This window comes from Aquarana catesbeiana, linkage group LG05 (genome assembly GCF_042186555.1).
Source record: "Aquarana catesbeiana isolate 2022-GZ linkage group LG05, ASM4218655v1, whole genome shotgun sequence".
Lineage (NCBI taxonomy): Eukaryota > Metazoa > Chordata > Amphibia > Anura > Ranidae > Aquarana > Aquarana catesbeiana.
The window spans coordinates 349460496-349477374 of NC_133328.1; positions in this window are offsets into that span (position 1 = coordinate 349460496).

Genomic DNA, 16879 nt, shown 5'->3' on the forward strand with positions numbered 1-16879 from the left:
TAAGGAGTCGGTTAAGCTTTTTTCTGGAAGAAGTGGGATTAATGGATTTGTGGAGGGCACGGAGCCCAGGTGTGCTGCAATGCACTTGCTGTTCTGCATCATACTCCGTGCTTTCAAGGATAGATCTAGCCCTAGGAAATGATAGGGCTCTCCAGATGGTAGAAAAAATAACATACTGGCCAAGAGGCATCTCAGACCACTCACCTATGGTAGCCATTTTAAATCTTGGGGAGCCTAGGCCCCGGAAGTACTGGAGTATAAGCCCGTACTGGTTTGAAATTATTAAAAAGCCGGATGGGATACTTTCCTCCTTAAGGGAGTTTGTTGAGATTAACCAGGGAACGGTGTCCCCCTCTATGCTATGGGACGCCCTTAAGGCTTTTTTTAGGGGGGTCCTGATACAGCAGATAGCTACATTCAACAAAGAGGCTGGAAGGGAGGAGGAGAGTCTGTTGAGAGACGCTCTTGAAGCAGAAAATAACTATACTTGCAACCCAACCCCGGAGACGGAAAGTATCTGGCAAGAGAAACAACAAGCATATAAATCAGTGGTTATACAGAAAGCAGAAACCAGGCGGTTACTCCAAAGACAGGAATCTATGGTGGAGGGCGAGAGAATGGGAAGGACATTGGCTATGCTAGCAAAATCAAATGCCGCTCCATCCACGGTCCTCGCGATTAGATCCCAGAGCGGTGAGGTAGTATCAAGCACCTTAAAAATAGTACAAGCCTTCAGGGATTACTATAAAAAACCATGATTTTAATTGGGTGAGAATTGAAGCTTTATGTAATCTCTTATTACTACATGACCCATTCCTCCTGTGTTTCTAGTAAGGATGAGTTTACTGAAACCGCATCTCCTCTTCTTCCCTTTCCAAAGGTAACAGTTAAATAGAGCTTGTACTTTTAGAAAGAAAGAGTTGGGGACAGGGATGGGCAAAGTTCTAAACAGGTATGAGAGTTAAGGAAGCATTAGCATTTTAAATGATGCCAACCTTCTAGTCAAAGTTAATTCAGTTTTTGCAGATTGTGGAGTTTTGATTTTAGGGTGGGAAGAAATGGGAGGTAGTTGGCTGTTACTAAATCCTTTGATTGAGGGGTAACAGTTATTCCCAAATATTTAATTCCAGTTTGCTTCCGCACATAGGGAAAGGAGGAGATCAGTTTATTTTTAGTGGATTTAGGTATGCCTAGATCTAGTATAAGGGATTTAGAATCGTTGATTTTATAATATGACACTTGATTGAATAAGGTTAATGCATTGTGTACCGAAGCCAGAGATTTTTCCACATCGGTTAAGATCAAAATTATGTTGCCTGAAAATAGGCTAATGGTATGCATCTTATTTTTTACCCAAAAGCCAGAGATGTTGGGATGAGAACAAATATATATGGCTAATGGTTCTATCAATAGATTAAAGATGAGCAGGGAGAAGGGGAAACCTTGCCACGTACCATTCGTTAGAGGGAACGGGTTGGATAATGCTCCAGAGGTGAGTACTTGCGCAGATGGAGAGGTATAAAGTGCCATTATGGCCAAGTAGATAGAGCCTTTAAACCCAAAAGCGCTCAATGTATGGGCTAAGTATGTCTAATGGATTTGGTCAACTGCCTTCTCTGCATCCAGAGCAGAAAAAGGCGTTTTTTTTTTTTGTCTGGCAATCTGTTGATTGCCAATTTTTAGTGAAGCCAGATTGGTAGGGTGGATGAGTTGGGGTAGGATATCGACTAGTCTCATAGCGATGAGTTTAGCATAAACCTTTAAGTCGTTATTCAATAGAGAAATTGGGCAGAAATTTTGGGGGGATATGGGATCTTTCCCTGGCTTGGGCAATGTCACTATTGTTGCTCTAAGCATCTCAGAGGGGAAGACCAAAGAGGCAGCTGCATCGTTATAGATTTTTTCCATATAAGTGGATAGAATATGTTTAAATGTTTTATAATACTCTCATGTGAAGCCGCCTGGCCCAGGGGATTTTTTGTTAGGTAGCGATTCTATAATTCTATATATTCCAGGTATTGTAAAGGGTGAGTTGAGGAGCTGTAGATTTGAGGGGGGTTAGTTTGGGGATTTTTAGTTTGTGAAGAAAATTGTTGATAATTTCTGGGGTAGGTTGTGGGGTATCAGCGTCTGATTTTAAATTATACAAGAATCCATAGTAGTTGCTAAAAGCATTAGCCACTGCTTGTTGATGGTACACTTTATCGTTAGTTTTTGGGTGGAAAATGAAGGGGATCTTAGTTTTGTATCTTATCCCCTTTATACGTTGAGCTAAAAGTTTGCCGGCCTTATTGCCATTAGCGTAGTGTGTCATTTTTAATCTTTTGGTTGTTTTTTCAAAATTATCTAAGAGGAGGGATTGAAGTTCATGTCTTGCATAAGACAATTGTTGTGATGTATGGGGTGTAGGATTATTTTTGTTTTGAGAATCGAGTGATTGAAATTTTTTTTGTTAGATCATCTATACGCTTAAGTTGCTGCCTCTTCGTTCGAGCTCCCAGCTTGGTAAAGATTCCTCTGATGAAGGCTTTGTAAGCGTCCAAAGTAGCAAAGGATCTTCAACAAAGGGGGGGGTTCTTTAAAATAATTATTTGGACATTGCTCAATTTCATTTTTGGATTCTAAAAGTTGAAGAATCCTTGAATTCGATCTCCAAATATAAGTGGCGTTGGAAGATAAAGAATCTTTCAGAGTTAGGGAGAGCAATGCATGGTCCGACTATGCAATGTTATTAATTGAGGAAGATGTTGCTTTCATCAATAGCCCATGATCTACAAGAAATAGATCAATTCTGCTGTAGCTATAGTGCGCTGTGGAGAAAAAAAAAACTATAGACTCTTTCATTTGCATTTAATCATCTCCATCCATCATAGAGCTTGTGGTGATTGATGAATGGTTGTAAGGCTGGAGGGTTACCTTTTGGAGTGGAGGTTGAGTCAATCTCAGGGTCTGGTCTAAGAATAAAGTCTCCAAACAATAGTAACAATTCTATTTGTTCTTTACGAGCTAGGCTTAACAGTTTATTGAGGAAGCCTAGTTAATGGACATTGGGAGCTTATACATTCACGAGTGTATATTTGTAAGAGTTAATTTCACAGATGAGGATGAGGTAATGACCTTGTGGATCTTTAATTTCTTTTATGAGATTATTCTTTCACCTGTTAAAACTCCTTTTTTTTTTTTACAATTTGCGGTTGCTGTAAAGACATGTGGGGAGCTTTTGTGAGAGCACTTTTGAGGTGCCTCACTGCAGAAATGCATCTCCTGAGCATATAGGATTTTGCATTTGTTCTGTAATGCTTCTTGCCAGAGGGTTTTACGTTTGATGGGATGATTAAGGCCCTTGGCATTAATTGTAAGGAATGTTATTCCCATAGTTAGGTTATCTGAGATGTGATGGAATTGTGGAGGTGTTCATATTTACTTACTGTAAGCTGATAGTGACCTCTAGTGGACGGATTTGGTATATTCTGCCAGCTTTCTGTCCATTGCAAATTCGACTATATATGCAGGCTTCCGGATTGTTGACTTTGGTATAATACTTGACTGTGAGGAAAAATAAAAAGTAACATTGAACGGTAAACACATTTCAAATCTCCCATAACTTGCAGGAGAAAAAGTGGGTTGCATACAAACCTGGGTGCAGCTTTGATGCTGCTCAGGTAAAGTGAGGCAAAATTGAGAGAACAGTCAAACAAAACTGAGTCTGCATGGAACTGCTGCTTCATGAAGTAACTTAGTTGGAGATAGTGCTTGGTCTGGGGCTATTTATGATTGTGTGAGTTTTTGGCTGTAACCAGACGCCACTCTGGGTTTACATGCTGAGTGTCTCTTCCTGGGGATGGTGAATTTTGCAGTTCAGGTATTATATTCCAGGCTTTGAGGAGGGTAAAACCCTTTTCTAGGGAGTCAATCACATAAATGGATCTTTCATAGGAGACGGTGATCTTGGTTGGGTATCCCCTGCTGTAGTTAATATGCTGATTGCAGAGAGATTTTGGTACAGTGTTTAAATTCTCCGTTTTTGAAGGATCTACTGCGATAGGTCTCAGTAGAATTGGAGGTCAGCATACTGAGTGGGGATCTGAGATTTGTTGTGGGCAGCTGACATGATTTTTTCCTTTATGTGGAAAAAATGCAGGTGCAGAATTACATCCTTGGGAATTTTGTCAGGAAGGTGAGAAGGTTTAGGCAGGAGCTGTATTCTGTTGATTGTCACGTCTAGGTCTGTGGCATCAGGCAAAATGGATTTGAACAGGTTATTGGCATATGAATGGAGGCCATCCTGCTGGATGTTCTCAGTGACCCGTCTGATTTTGAGGTTATTATGCCTCGATCTGTCCTCAATATCAGCTAGTTTGGTTTTGACCCACTGCATATCATCATCTCTATCATCGTGTGCGTTAATCAGGTTGTTTATGGTAGTGGCGAATTCTCCCATTTTTATTTCAACAAGCTCCATTCTATTTTCAACAGCTTGGACTTCATTATTTAATTTATTTGTGCATGACGCTATGTCTGATTGCAGGGAGGACCTGAGGGACATGAGCATGTCCTTTAGCACAGTGTCCATGACTGGCTGATCAGCAGTAGGAAATTCCTCTATGATGTCAGGTAGATCCCTTGTATCCTCTCCTATGTCCCCTGCATGGCTTACCTCCTGATTTCTGTTTCCACTATCCAGCCTGAACCTGGCTTTCTCTGGGCTGCCATATGGTTGAGTGGAGGTATATGACTGCTGGGGTCTGGCTGTTATAGAGCCGTTGCTCTTTGGTGAATCAGCCTGAGTTGATCTTTGTGGTGAGCGGGTGGCCACCGATGAAGAGAATCCGGTGCCATCTTACTTGGTTCCATGCTGCTGGGTGAAGAAGGCTGTGAATTGATGTGACCTTCTTTCATCCTTTCTTTTGCGGGTCATGTCCCGGGTGGTCTGGGGAAACAGATCACTCAGGTGGCGGGTGGATGGAGCCACTGGATCACTAATGCAGGCCATTTGTTCCCTCACTGGAGCAGAAGCTAGTCTCTTACGTGACCATCTTAGATCCTGGCTGGACACGCCCCCTCCCCTTAGCTCAAATTTAGACCTACATGACCAGCAAGGTAGCGCTGAACCCACGCACTAAACCTACCATGAGCTAAAATGTAGCTTTTAATAAACATTTTTATAAAACCCATAATATAAGTAATACAGGGTAATCACAAAAAAACTGCCAGCTGCGTGAACCTATAGAGCAATGTAAGACTACTGCACAGGCATGTTATGATAATCATAGAAGATGTATACAATTACCGTTATTATAGGGAGATAAATGTAATATATTACAACCAACACAAATGAATGCTATTGTCTGAGCGGAGATGTGTTTAGAGTAGGGTCAGTATCCTGACCACGTCCCACTATCTACAGGCATGGACTAGTGCTAAGGGACACTAGTCCCTACTACTGAGCTACTGAGAGACTAGACTGCCTACCTAAAGCCAAACATGTCACAGTGCCCATTGCAACCTGGTAGAAATACAATTTTATTGATCCAGTATCTCTGCCAGTATATAAATATAAACTTTACTGTATGTACTTAAGAAAAACTTTTTCTAAAGTTTTAGGTCATGGTGGGTTTGGTGTGTGGGTTCAGCACACCCTGCTGGTGTTTCTTTGTTAGTATTTCCCACAAAAGACCATTGTTTTAGAACAAGTATACATCAGGCTGTTTTCTATTTTTTTTTTTGTGTCCTCAAGCTTGACTGATGCAGCAGCTGTCAACAGAACCAGGATAAGTTCCTCTCACCTAGGCCTGTTATATCAAAGTTTAATCATTGGATATAAAACATTATAAACTTCTGGAAATAATATAATGTCCTTAACAACCCACTTGGCCTCTCGTTAGATATTTCTAAACAATATTACATCCTTATACTTTATCTTCATTATATTAAAGTTGTATCCTCCCTCAGGTCAAATATTTCAATCTTAGTTTTGTGAATGTCTTCTCATTCATCATTAGTCACATTTTCAGGTAAATTAACCAACTTAAAGTGGTTGTAAATCTGGAAAAAAAAATAAGCCTTCTACCTAGTACAGTAAAGGATCATAAGTCATCTGTGCCCGGTCTTGCCACTAACAGTTAATCCAGCAGAATTTCTCTCTGCTTTTTGACTGGGCTAAAAGCCAACACATGAGAAAAATTTGTGTAGCCACAATCCCATTGCTGTGACTGACATATGATATATTTCTCTCATGCATGAGCATGAGAGCAGTGTGATTGTGCCCAGCATTCCAGCAGCAAATCGCTTCTCCTTTCTCCTCAAGCTCTCCCGGGATTTACTGCTCCATTCCCCAGCATGATTGGTGTGGTGCCCTCCCCGAGTTCTGATTGGATGATACTCGTGAGGTGGTGTGGTCAACCAATGTGGACTCACACCATCCTGCTGTCTTTCAGGAGATCCTTTTCTATGTCCATGCGTGAGGCTAAGCTGTGCAACTCTGCTTGTCGGGGGGATTGTAGAGATGGGAAGGGAGTCCTGTGACATCACGACTCCACCTCCTGAGCTCTGGCATTGAGACCTGCCCACCCATATCTGATAGTGACAGGGCTCATACAGTCATAGGAAAATAAATTGAAGTTAAAAATACATAGATTGAACTGGGCACAGTACTATGGTACCTTTGTTTTATATTGTTTTATATTACATGCCCTGCAGGTTTAAAACCACTTTAAGTTCTCTTTCTATAGTTACAATAAAAAAATCCTTCTATGTCTGGAAATCGACACAGCACAGGATTCAACTCAAACACCAATAACAACCCCAGTACTGATGAAGTAGATTGATTTTGAGACCTTTACCTAAATCCAACAGATTTAAATTATTAAGTATTAAACCCAAAACCTAAAAATGCAATGTATTGCAGCTTTCCAAACATTATATGTGGTGTCTGCATTAGTTTTATTTTCTTAGGTATTTTCTTAGGTATTTTTTTTCTGTTTCCACCTGGTCATCTGGCCTGTAACACACCTCCTGTATTAGAGTGCTCCACTCTGGATGAGTGCGCACATTTAGCCCTGCTAGTTTTACATGGTTTGTTTAATCTTTGTAACTGATACATTCTGCTGGACAGCGTGTTCTTTCGAAAAAACATCATACATACCAGCTGGATCTCCAGGTGAAAATAGTGCAGCTGCAATATAAAAAATATTTTATTTTTCCCTGTCCTACCTCAAGGATCCAAAATATTATACCCTTATAATATTAATACCTTTATGTATCCCCTCCAGCAGCCTTATTACAAACACAAGCTGCACACCATGCAAGCTTTACAAAAGGTGTAACCCTCATTTGAAGGGATTATGAGAAATGCCCCCCCCCCAACAGGATATTGCTTTAAACCTGTAGGTAAATAAAAGAACCAGAAGCTTCCCAAAATGGAAGAGTGGGTTTGATAATAAAGGCTGGAGTGCATTCCACTCAGGACAGGGACTCTGTGAACGTAGGGGATTCCTTTTCTGGAAAAATAATCAGGAATCTAAACAAAAGTAATTGAGAGCAAAAGAACTACTGCAAACAGCACTTAGTATTAACCATAGGCAATTACAGTACTGTAGATGCACACCAGTATAGAAATAATGCAAACTTTATGTAATAAAAGATTAATAACAGTACATACATCCAATGTACAAAAAGGTATTATCAGCAATGAGCCCAATAGGAGTCCTGGTGGAATCTTGCACATATACCTGGGTATGAATGCTGCAGCAAAATCCTGTTGCAGGGGCCCCTGAGGATGATGTGGCTTATGTCTTTGTGTAAGAGACCTGAAGACAAGATTAGTAGTCATGGGGGGTATCCTCCAACTGTTGTCCAATCAGTCTGGAACAAGACTTCTCCTCGGTAAGAACTGTGGTGGCACTGAAACAGTGTCAGCCTATCTACTCTGTGCCTTAGTACCTCCCTAGTAGTTTTAATAGTCTCTTCTAGCCTGGGTGAAAGTAAACAGCAGCTACTTCATGGACAGGGTATGTGGCTCAGTTCTCTCTTAATCTACTTCCTGGAAACTCCCCAAAAAAGATATCAAAGTCCTCCAATGTTGGGTTTCTGACCCAGCTAGCATGGAAAGGAAGTTATGTACATAAATTGCTCTAATGCCCCGTACACAAGATCAGACATTGATCGGACATTCCGAAAACAAAATCCATGGATTTTTTCCGACGGATGTTGGCTCAAACTTGTTTTGCGTACACACGGTCGCACAAAGTTGTCGGAATTTCCGATCGCCAAGAACGCGGTGATGTGCACCACATACGACAAGACTATAAAAGGGCAGTTCAGAACCAAGCGCGGCACCCTTTGGGCTCCTTTTGCTAATCTCGTGTTAGTAAAAGTTTGGTGAGAGACGATTCGTGCTTTTTCAGACTCGTTTTCTGCTGTTCAGTTTGTGCTTGTGGGTTTTTATCTGCACTTCAGTGCGTGCAGCGAGTACCATTGACTTGTTATTGTGTTCTTGTTCATTCATTACTGATTTTCAGGTCGCTCTTCACAGGCCTTGCTGTTCTTCAGTGCGTTCTGTTACTGCGTTCTGAGCAGCTGACCGTTTTCTAGCCATGTTGCGTATACGTACTCCTGGTAGAGTTCGTGCTGTGCGGGGGCTTGGTGTTGGGGTCCTGACCTTGACACAAGTCCAGTCCATGAACAGGGTGGAGAGGAGTTCATGGACCAAGAATTGGTTGCTCCAGCGTGACCAGTTCTGTCATATGCCTTTGCTCCGTGAGAATAATCCTGATGATTTCAGGAACTTTCTCCGGATGACGGACCCCATATTTCAGCGTTTGTTGGCTTTGCTGACCCCCTATATCAGCAGGCAGGATACCTGCATGAGGCAAGCCATCACTCTGGAGCAGAGGCTCGTTGCCACCCTGCGGTACTTGGCGACTGGGAGAAGCCTGTAGGACTTGAAGTTCTCGACAGGCATCTCCCCCCAGGCTCTGGGTATCATTATCCCAGAGACCTGTTCTGCCATCATCCAGGTCCTGCAGAAGGAGTATATTAAGGTAAGATTTTTATCCTTTAATATCACATTTTATTGTATTTAATGTTTGATAATATATTGTATTTCTTTCCTCATTCCCTAATTACCATGATTGGAATATGCTGTGAATGTCCCCTTTGTCCTCATGCATGCTTGATATTTTTGTAATTATTTTTGTTGTCCTTCATACCTATTTGCCTTCACTTACCTCCCCAGCATGGTCTCCTGGCCCTATATTAACCTCATGTAGTCACTTAACAATGTATTTTATCAGCTCCATAGTAGCGCTTTACCCCAAAAACCCCTAAAATGTTTTGAAATGTGATTTGTGCTTTAAATTCAGGCAGAGTGCCAGAGGCTTTTTTTGGGGGGGTCCCCAAATCATTTGGAACCCTCCCTCCCCCAACTGCTAAGTCAGCTGATAACAATTCTCTATCTATCCTCAATCATCTATCTGCTGACTTTGCCAAACCCATACACACTATACCCAACTCTTTTGTGATCAGATTTATGGATGAATTTCCCAAAGCATGTAGTGCAAGGGCCTGCCTGTATACTTTCAAATAGTACTGGTTAAAGTTTTTGTATCCTATTATTATCTTAATAGGTAATAGCAGAATGTCAAAATGTGCTCAAATGTGTACAGTGTGTATTTATATCTTTGTATTATCACACTTCTTACCTGTCCAGTGGGCTGCCAATAGTGTAACTAAGTAGGGGCTGTTCAAAGTAATACCCATTATTTAGGCATTCATCTCTCAAAGAAATGGAAAGGGTTACCTGTCCAAGAGTCCCCCCCCTATAATGTTAGAAATGGCCCATGAGAGGGGGGAGGAGGAATATGATCAGTGTACCTTATACTTTGGTCTTTAAAAATTCCCATAAATAAATGTTATCTTGATGTTGGCCAAGAATGTTTGTGTCTAATCTGCTTTCCATGTTTATGTGCAAAAAGACTATTTTTTTTGTTTTACTCCACAGTTTCCTTCCACGCCACAGGAATGGCAGACTGTGGCCTCCCACTTTGCCCAGCGGTGGGACTTTGCTAACTGCGGAGAGGCAATTGATGGGAAACACGTCCACATCGTCCCACCACCCAGCTCGGGGTCGTACTATTATAATTTTAAGGGGTTCAATAGTATTGTGATGTTGGTGGTGGTGTCGGCTACTTATGAATTTCTGTATGTGGACGCGGGGAAGAATGGCCAGATGTCCGATGGTGGAGTCATCGCCCAGATGAAGTTCTACAGGCGTCTCCAGAATGGAAGCTTGGACTTGCCACCTCCAGAAGACAATGTGGAAGGACTCCCATTCGTCTACGTTGCAGATGAAGCCTTTGCGCTGGGGGACCATCTTATGCGGCCATTCCCGATGAGGACCCTCACCCCGGACCAGAGGGTTTTTAATTACCGGCTGGCCAGAGCCAGAAGAGTGGTGGAGAACACCTTTGGAATCATGGTAGGCCGGTTCCGCCTATTTCTTACACCCATACATATGGCGGAGTATAAACTGAATCATATTATCCTGGCTTGCTGTGTTCTACACAACTTTTTACGGAAACATTCTGCCAACTATGCTAGCTCAGTTGGGCCTGAGGCCGGAATTCTGAATGAACCAACCCTGACGGCACTTGAAAGTGGCCGTCCTGGCTTGCCCTCCCTGAGTGCCCGTGATGTCCGGCTAAGATACCTTGAATTCTTTGCGGGTAGGGGGGCTATCAATATGCCAGATAATGTGTGAAACCTTTTTCAAATAAAAAAAAAATTAAGCAAATCTTTGGTGACATTTACTGCTTGTGTTTGTTTTAGCTGACCCTGACAGCAATGTGTTGAGTCCTGAAAATGGCATGATTGGGTAACCTTACAAAGTACTGTTGGGTGTTATTTACTAAAGGCAAAGACACTTTGCACTACAAGTGCACTTGAAATAACCCCCATTGTCACAGAAAGCAGCAATTAGAGCACCACGAAAGTGTTGTAGCGTTGAGACAATAATCCACACATTCTTGATTAACAATCTTTTTAATACCTGCACAATCACATGTGCATTTAGAAAAGGTTTTTAAAACAAACCAACATGTTTGTTGTATAACAATTTTTGGGGTCGCATTAGAAAAAGTAGAAATGTCCATTTGAGATAAAACAGGCATGTTTAAAACCAACAAGAAAGACACAAATCTTGAACTTACAAAGTTCACATTTGGTAGAACTTGAAGGCAATATCAAACTATCAAACTATCCATTAAATCCTTAAAAATGCCCCCACTCTCCAAACCTAAGCAGATCCATCTGTTATTGGAACAGGTCAAAAAGGACCTGTCCAAGATAGATTGGAAATATAGGGGACTGGACAACCTTACAAAAGCAGAGAGGAAAGTTCTGAAAGAGCTTGAAGAAGCTAAAGATATCATCATAAAGGGGAGTGATAAAGGGGGCAACACTGTTCTGCTATCACAGACCCTATATGAAGAAGAGACTATGAGTCTTCTTCAGGATGATAGTACATACCTAAGGCTACCTGAGAATCCTTTCCCTAAAATTGCGGTATCCCTTAATTTCAAATTAAACATGGCCTTGGAAGAACATCTAATTTCCATTAAAGAATGTAAATATCTTAGTGTTAAGGAATATAACATCCCTACCTTTTACACGATACCTAAGCTTCACAAGTCAATCACTAGACCCCCAGGGAGGCTATTAAGGGCCCATTAGAAAGGGTGGGAAAATTTGTGGATGCCATGATCAAGGATTTGGCCTGTGAACTTCCATCATATGTCCAGGATACTCGAGATGTACTTCAAAAATTGGAAACAGTCTCAATACCACCAGGAGCTATATTGGTTGGGATTGACGTAGAATCACTCTATACGTCTATTCCACACAAGTGGGGCCTAAAGGCAGTATATGATTTTTTGGATAACAAGTTTCCACAACTGGCCATACAAAATGAATTCATTATTGACCTTTTGGAGTTTATGTTGGAGAATAACTGTTTCCAATTCCTGGGAAAAAACTACAGACAGATCAGAGGCACATCCATGGGTGCTCCCTGGGCCCCAGCTTATGCATGCCTACACCTGGGAATGTGGGAGGTGGAAAGCGTATACACCTCGTCTCTGTACCTCAGCCACTGTCTTTTGTGGCTGAGGTACATTGATGACGTGATTATGGTATGGGGGGGCACACCCCTTGAGTTGACTTCCTTCATTGATGAACTCAACGACAACGACAGGAACATCAGACTTACTTATTCACATGACACGGCTACTCTGCCCTTTTTGGACCTCATGATACAGGTAAAAGAAGGTAGACTGTCTACCAAAACATACAGAAAAGAGACGGCAGCAAATACCCTTCTATTAGCCTCTAGCCATCACCCCAGGTCATTGATACAGGGTATTCCAGTCGGGCAGTTTCTCCGATCAAGGAGGAACTGCTCAGAAGAATCGGAATTTACAAACGAAGCACATGAACTGTATGGGAGATTCCGAGATCGCGGTTGCTCCCATACATGTATCAGGAGGGCAAGGAAAAGGGCCTTTGAAACTGATAGATCATCCCTACTGACCGATGGTAATAGGAAAAAACCAAAACAACCTGATAACAAGAAAAGTACCCCGATTAGAATTATTACCAGGTTTGGGGCACAATAGGAGCAGACAAGAAGAGTACTTAGCCGTCATTGGCATATACTAGCGGAGGCCCCCTCCTTGGAGGCATAGTGGGATATCGGCCCCTACTCACAGCAAGAAGAGCCACCAATTTGAGAGACTATTTAGTACATTCCGAATACAGTAGACCTGAGAAACGGGATTGGCTTACCAGTCTCCCCCCTGTGAAGGGTATGTACCCCTGTGGCAGATGTCACATTTGTAAATATGTGGAAAAAAACAATATGTTTGCCAGCTCTGATGGAAAGAAACAATTTAAAATCTATAATTTCATAAACTGCCTAACGACACGTGTCATTTACATGCTCACTTGTCCATGTGGATTGATCTACGTGGGAAAAACAAAAAGGCAGTTGAAAATCAGGGTAGGCGAATATATACAGAGCATTATCAATAAAGATGATGACCGCCCATTATCTTTACATTTCTTGAAAACACATGAGGGTGACCCCAGAGGTCTAAAATGCAAGGGCATATACAGACTTAACCTTCCATCTCGAAGAGGAGACTTCGACAAAATATGGCTTCAAAAGGAAAAAATGTGGATTTTCACTTTAAATAGCATGCATCCTCGTGGCTTGAACAATGAGTGCAATTTATCTGTCTTTTTGGAGCAATAAATGGGCCTTGATGCCCTATTCCTGCTCTGTGCAATATTAGCTTATATCTCGTGGCCCCCACCTCTGATCCCATAAATGGAGTTTTCAGATGTGGGGAGAACTATATCTATATGAGCTGGCTATAATTGCAATTATCTTAAAGATTTAGAATCCTACTTGGATTGCTATAATTGGAAAAAATCGTAATTTCGTTGTCTCTTTTGAGCAATAAGAGGGTTTTAAGTCTCTATCTATGCTCTGTGCAATTTCGGCCTCTTCTATTCTTTTTTTTTTTGTTTTATATTCCAGGGCCCCCTCCCTCTGATCCCCTAAATGGAACTTTTTCAAGTATAGGGGGAAATATACCTGTATGAGATGGCTATAATTATCTTTGAAAATAGAATCCTATTCGTATTGTTATAATTGGAAAACTATCGTAGAAATTCTTTCCTTCAGATATGTAGCCATTCCCTTTCCAGTGGATACTTTCTAGCAGCTTTGCTCTTTTTGTTATTGGTTGTTCATGTGTAGTAATTTCATTTACTATATGTTTATCAACTAAAAGTCTATATTGGATCCCTTTATGTGTGAACATGCATATATCTATGTGGATGCAGCTATACATTCTGAATGGTGATCGCCCCTATGTGTGACTGTGTGTATGTACTATGGGTGAATGGTGCCTTGATTGGTTAGCAGCTTGGATGGAAATGATCCTAATGGGAACTAATTACTCTCAATTTACCCTATTATTTAAACTTGGATCATGCACCACTGCACATGCTCTGAAGAAGCTTGTGTCCAAGCGAAACATGTAAGCATTATCTGAATCACGGTATCCGTGTGAAGACACGGTGAATTCCACCAATTTCTGCGATCCCCCCACAGATTACCCTGAGCGGCTACATGCATCTCATCTGCTGACAGATACCAGGCACACGGAGCTGCCTTGGTTCGGAACTGTGAATGTATACCAGCAAGTTCTGAAGCTATAGGACTTTGAACCCTTTACTATCTATACCCGTATAAGGGTGGAATCGGATACTTTGTCTTTGCTTCCCCTGCAATCGGCATGGATAGAGATGATTATAATGGAGACAAGATAGTGGATGCTCTGACGGTGTATACAGAGAAGGCATAAGTCGGTGAGATGTACTTTATCTATCCTTATTAAAATCCACTACCAGTGATTTCTGTCTTCTGACCATGTGTTCAAGATATCTTTCACAGCACCTGTCAGTTGTCTCTAATCTCCTCTCCAAAGCACTTCTTTATTGAGGCTCAGCATATTATCTATTGCTTATCTACAAACTGGAATATCTCTACACATAATTAACACCATGTGCATACCCCTATGGGAACTTTTAACTGAATCCTAGCAGTGCTTTGCAGTATTTTGCTGATACTACTGTTGTTACAATCATTGACACTTTTTCATCTCATTGTGAACTAAGCTTTCATTGGAAAACCACTATCCCAAAACTGCACTTTATTTCTATACCTGGGACTTCAGGATCATATTCCCAGACCAGATATTTGGATCGGTGTGTGTCTGACTGTGTATGTGAGAGTGATGTGGAGTGTGAGATCCAGAATTGGTGGCCACCTGTCCTTCATGTAGACGTACAGTCTATTTTAGATTATGTGGTGTAAATGAGAAGTTGCGCTGACCCCAAAACAAAATATATGTGAACAAGTGGTGAAAAGCTGCTAGCACACAAACAAACCAAGCCGCATCAAATGTGTAAAAAATACGTGCAGCGCTAAAAAAATATGAGTGTGTCAAACATGAATATATAAATTAGTGACTATAAAACAACTATAAAGTAATAATGATCAACACAATAAATATAGGTGAGGTGTATAAAATGTCCCAAGGAATGTGTTATGTATGGATATGTCCAGGAGTAAAGTCAAAGACTAGGGTCAATACATATAGGTAGAAGATGTCTTCTCAAACACAGGGGGAGCTTGGATACGTGATGTTGACTGAAGACTGGAAAACACATCAATCATAGACGACACGTCATAAGTATCTAGAGTTAGGTACTCTTACCAGATCCAGTGGGACGTATCAGCCATATAGCGGTATGTCTGTCAGGGCTTGTGTAAGTAGCCTCCCGTGAACTCTCCCCAAAAGGTTCACCCTTCGGTCACGATCTCCGATAGACAGGTAATCACTTGGGTCACAGTCACCGATAGCCAGGGCAATCAACGGTGGGGATAGTCAGCTCACTCCCAAACTCTCCGGTTCCGGGCAGGTTCAGAAGGTCTCCAGAAACCAATCATAGATGAAATCATGGAGAAAAAAGCAAAAATGGGCTCCACATGGCGTAGGTCAAAAATAAAAAGGATTTATTGAATAAAAGCCTTACAAGATAAAACGTGATCACTGAATAAAAATTGGTGGCAATGTGGAAAGCTTGAACGCCCTACGTGTTTCGACTGAAAAGCCTTCAACTGGGGCATGAAACAGCCTCTCCACATTGCCCATATATATAGACTGTAGACACCATTACAAAATAGTTGGGTCCGCCCCATCATGGCGGAACCGGAAGTGCAAGGTTAATACTACAAACACTGTAAACTGGCTTAATATGGTATAGATCGCATGTATACTGACACACTACATAGGGTTTGAAGTGTATAATAATCTGAGGGTTCAATAGGAGTGTATATAGTAGTGGGGGGTCCCAAAAATCGAATCACTGAATCGGCTTGTGTTCCAAGCCTCACACTGGTTAGAGGAACATGCGTTCCAAATGTCTAAGACATGTGACCAGAAAAGAGACAACAGCCAGCGCGCTCTGCGCCGCTGATGTCTCTCACAGTCTCCACGCAAGGCGTGCGCTCCAAGCCTCAGCCACAGGTGGGGAGGAGATACAAGCCGACAACCAATACGCTGCCGGCATCTCCTCCACTACCTCATGTGGAGCGTGCGTTCCAGGACTCTTATGTGGGGAGGGGTGGACGGACACTCTGGAGCCAGCCTCGTCAGTGTTCAAGGCCAGCCAAGCCAATCACAGGGAAGCTGGGAAGTTGGCCGCTCCCCTCCTATCGTCACTACACTAACTTAAAAGACACGATACGCACCACCATGGCAACGGCAGAAGCCAATGCCAGGGTAACACGACCGTAATGAAAAATCCGATTCCCAACCTTTGATCATCCCCAAAGAGGTGACCAAATAAAAAACGATCATATGGGTAATGTCTAGCAAGGTGAGCCTGGCGCAATGATCAGATGGAAGAGGTGAAACCTCTACAATACATCTTAATGTAAAGATGAACTTAACCAGCTAATACCTGAACTAATCACACCCCTGCAGCTCAGACGCAGTAATACAAGCTCAGCCCACCAAAGGTGAAGACCAAGCAATGCCACATTGTCAGACTGGCCCGGGGAGAACCCTAAGGTCCTAAAGTTGGGGAAATATGGTATAATTAACCTCTTCACGTATGTCATAATATACCAAAAAGTAGCCAATAGCAGGGTCCACAGGTGGCATTATCTCCCACCCTAGGACTCAGAAGGCTGAATGCTAGGCCGAAAGACTTATCCCTGACAAGTCGATTGCCTAACCAAAAACTT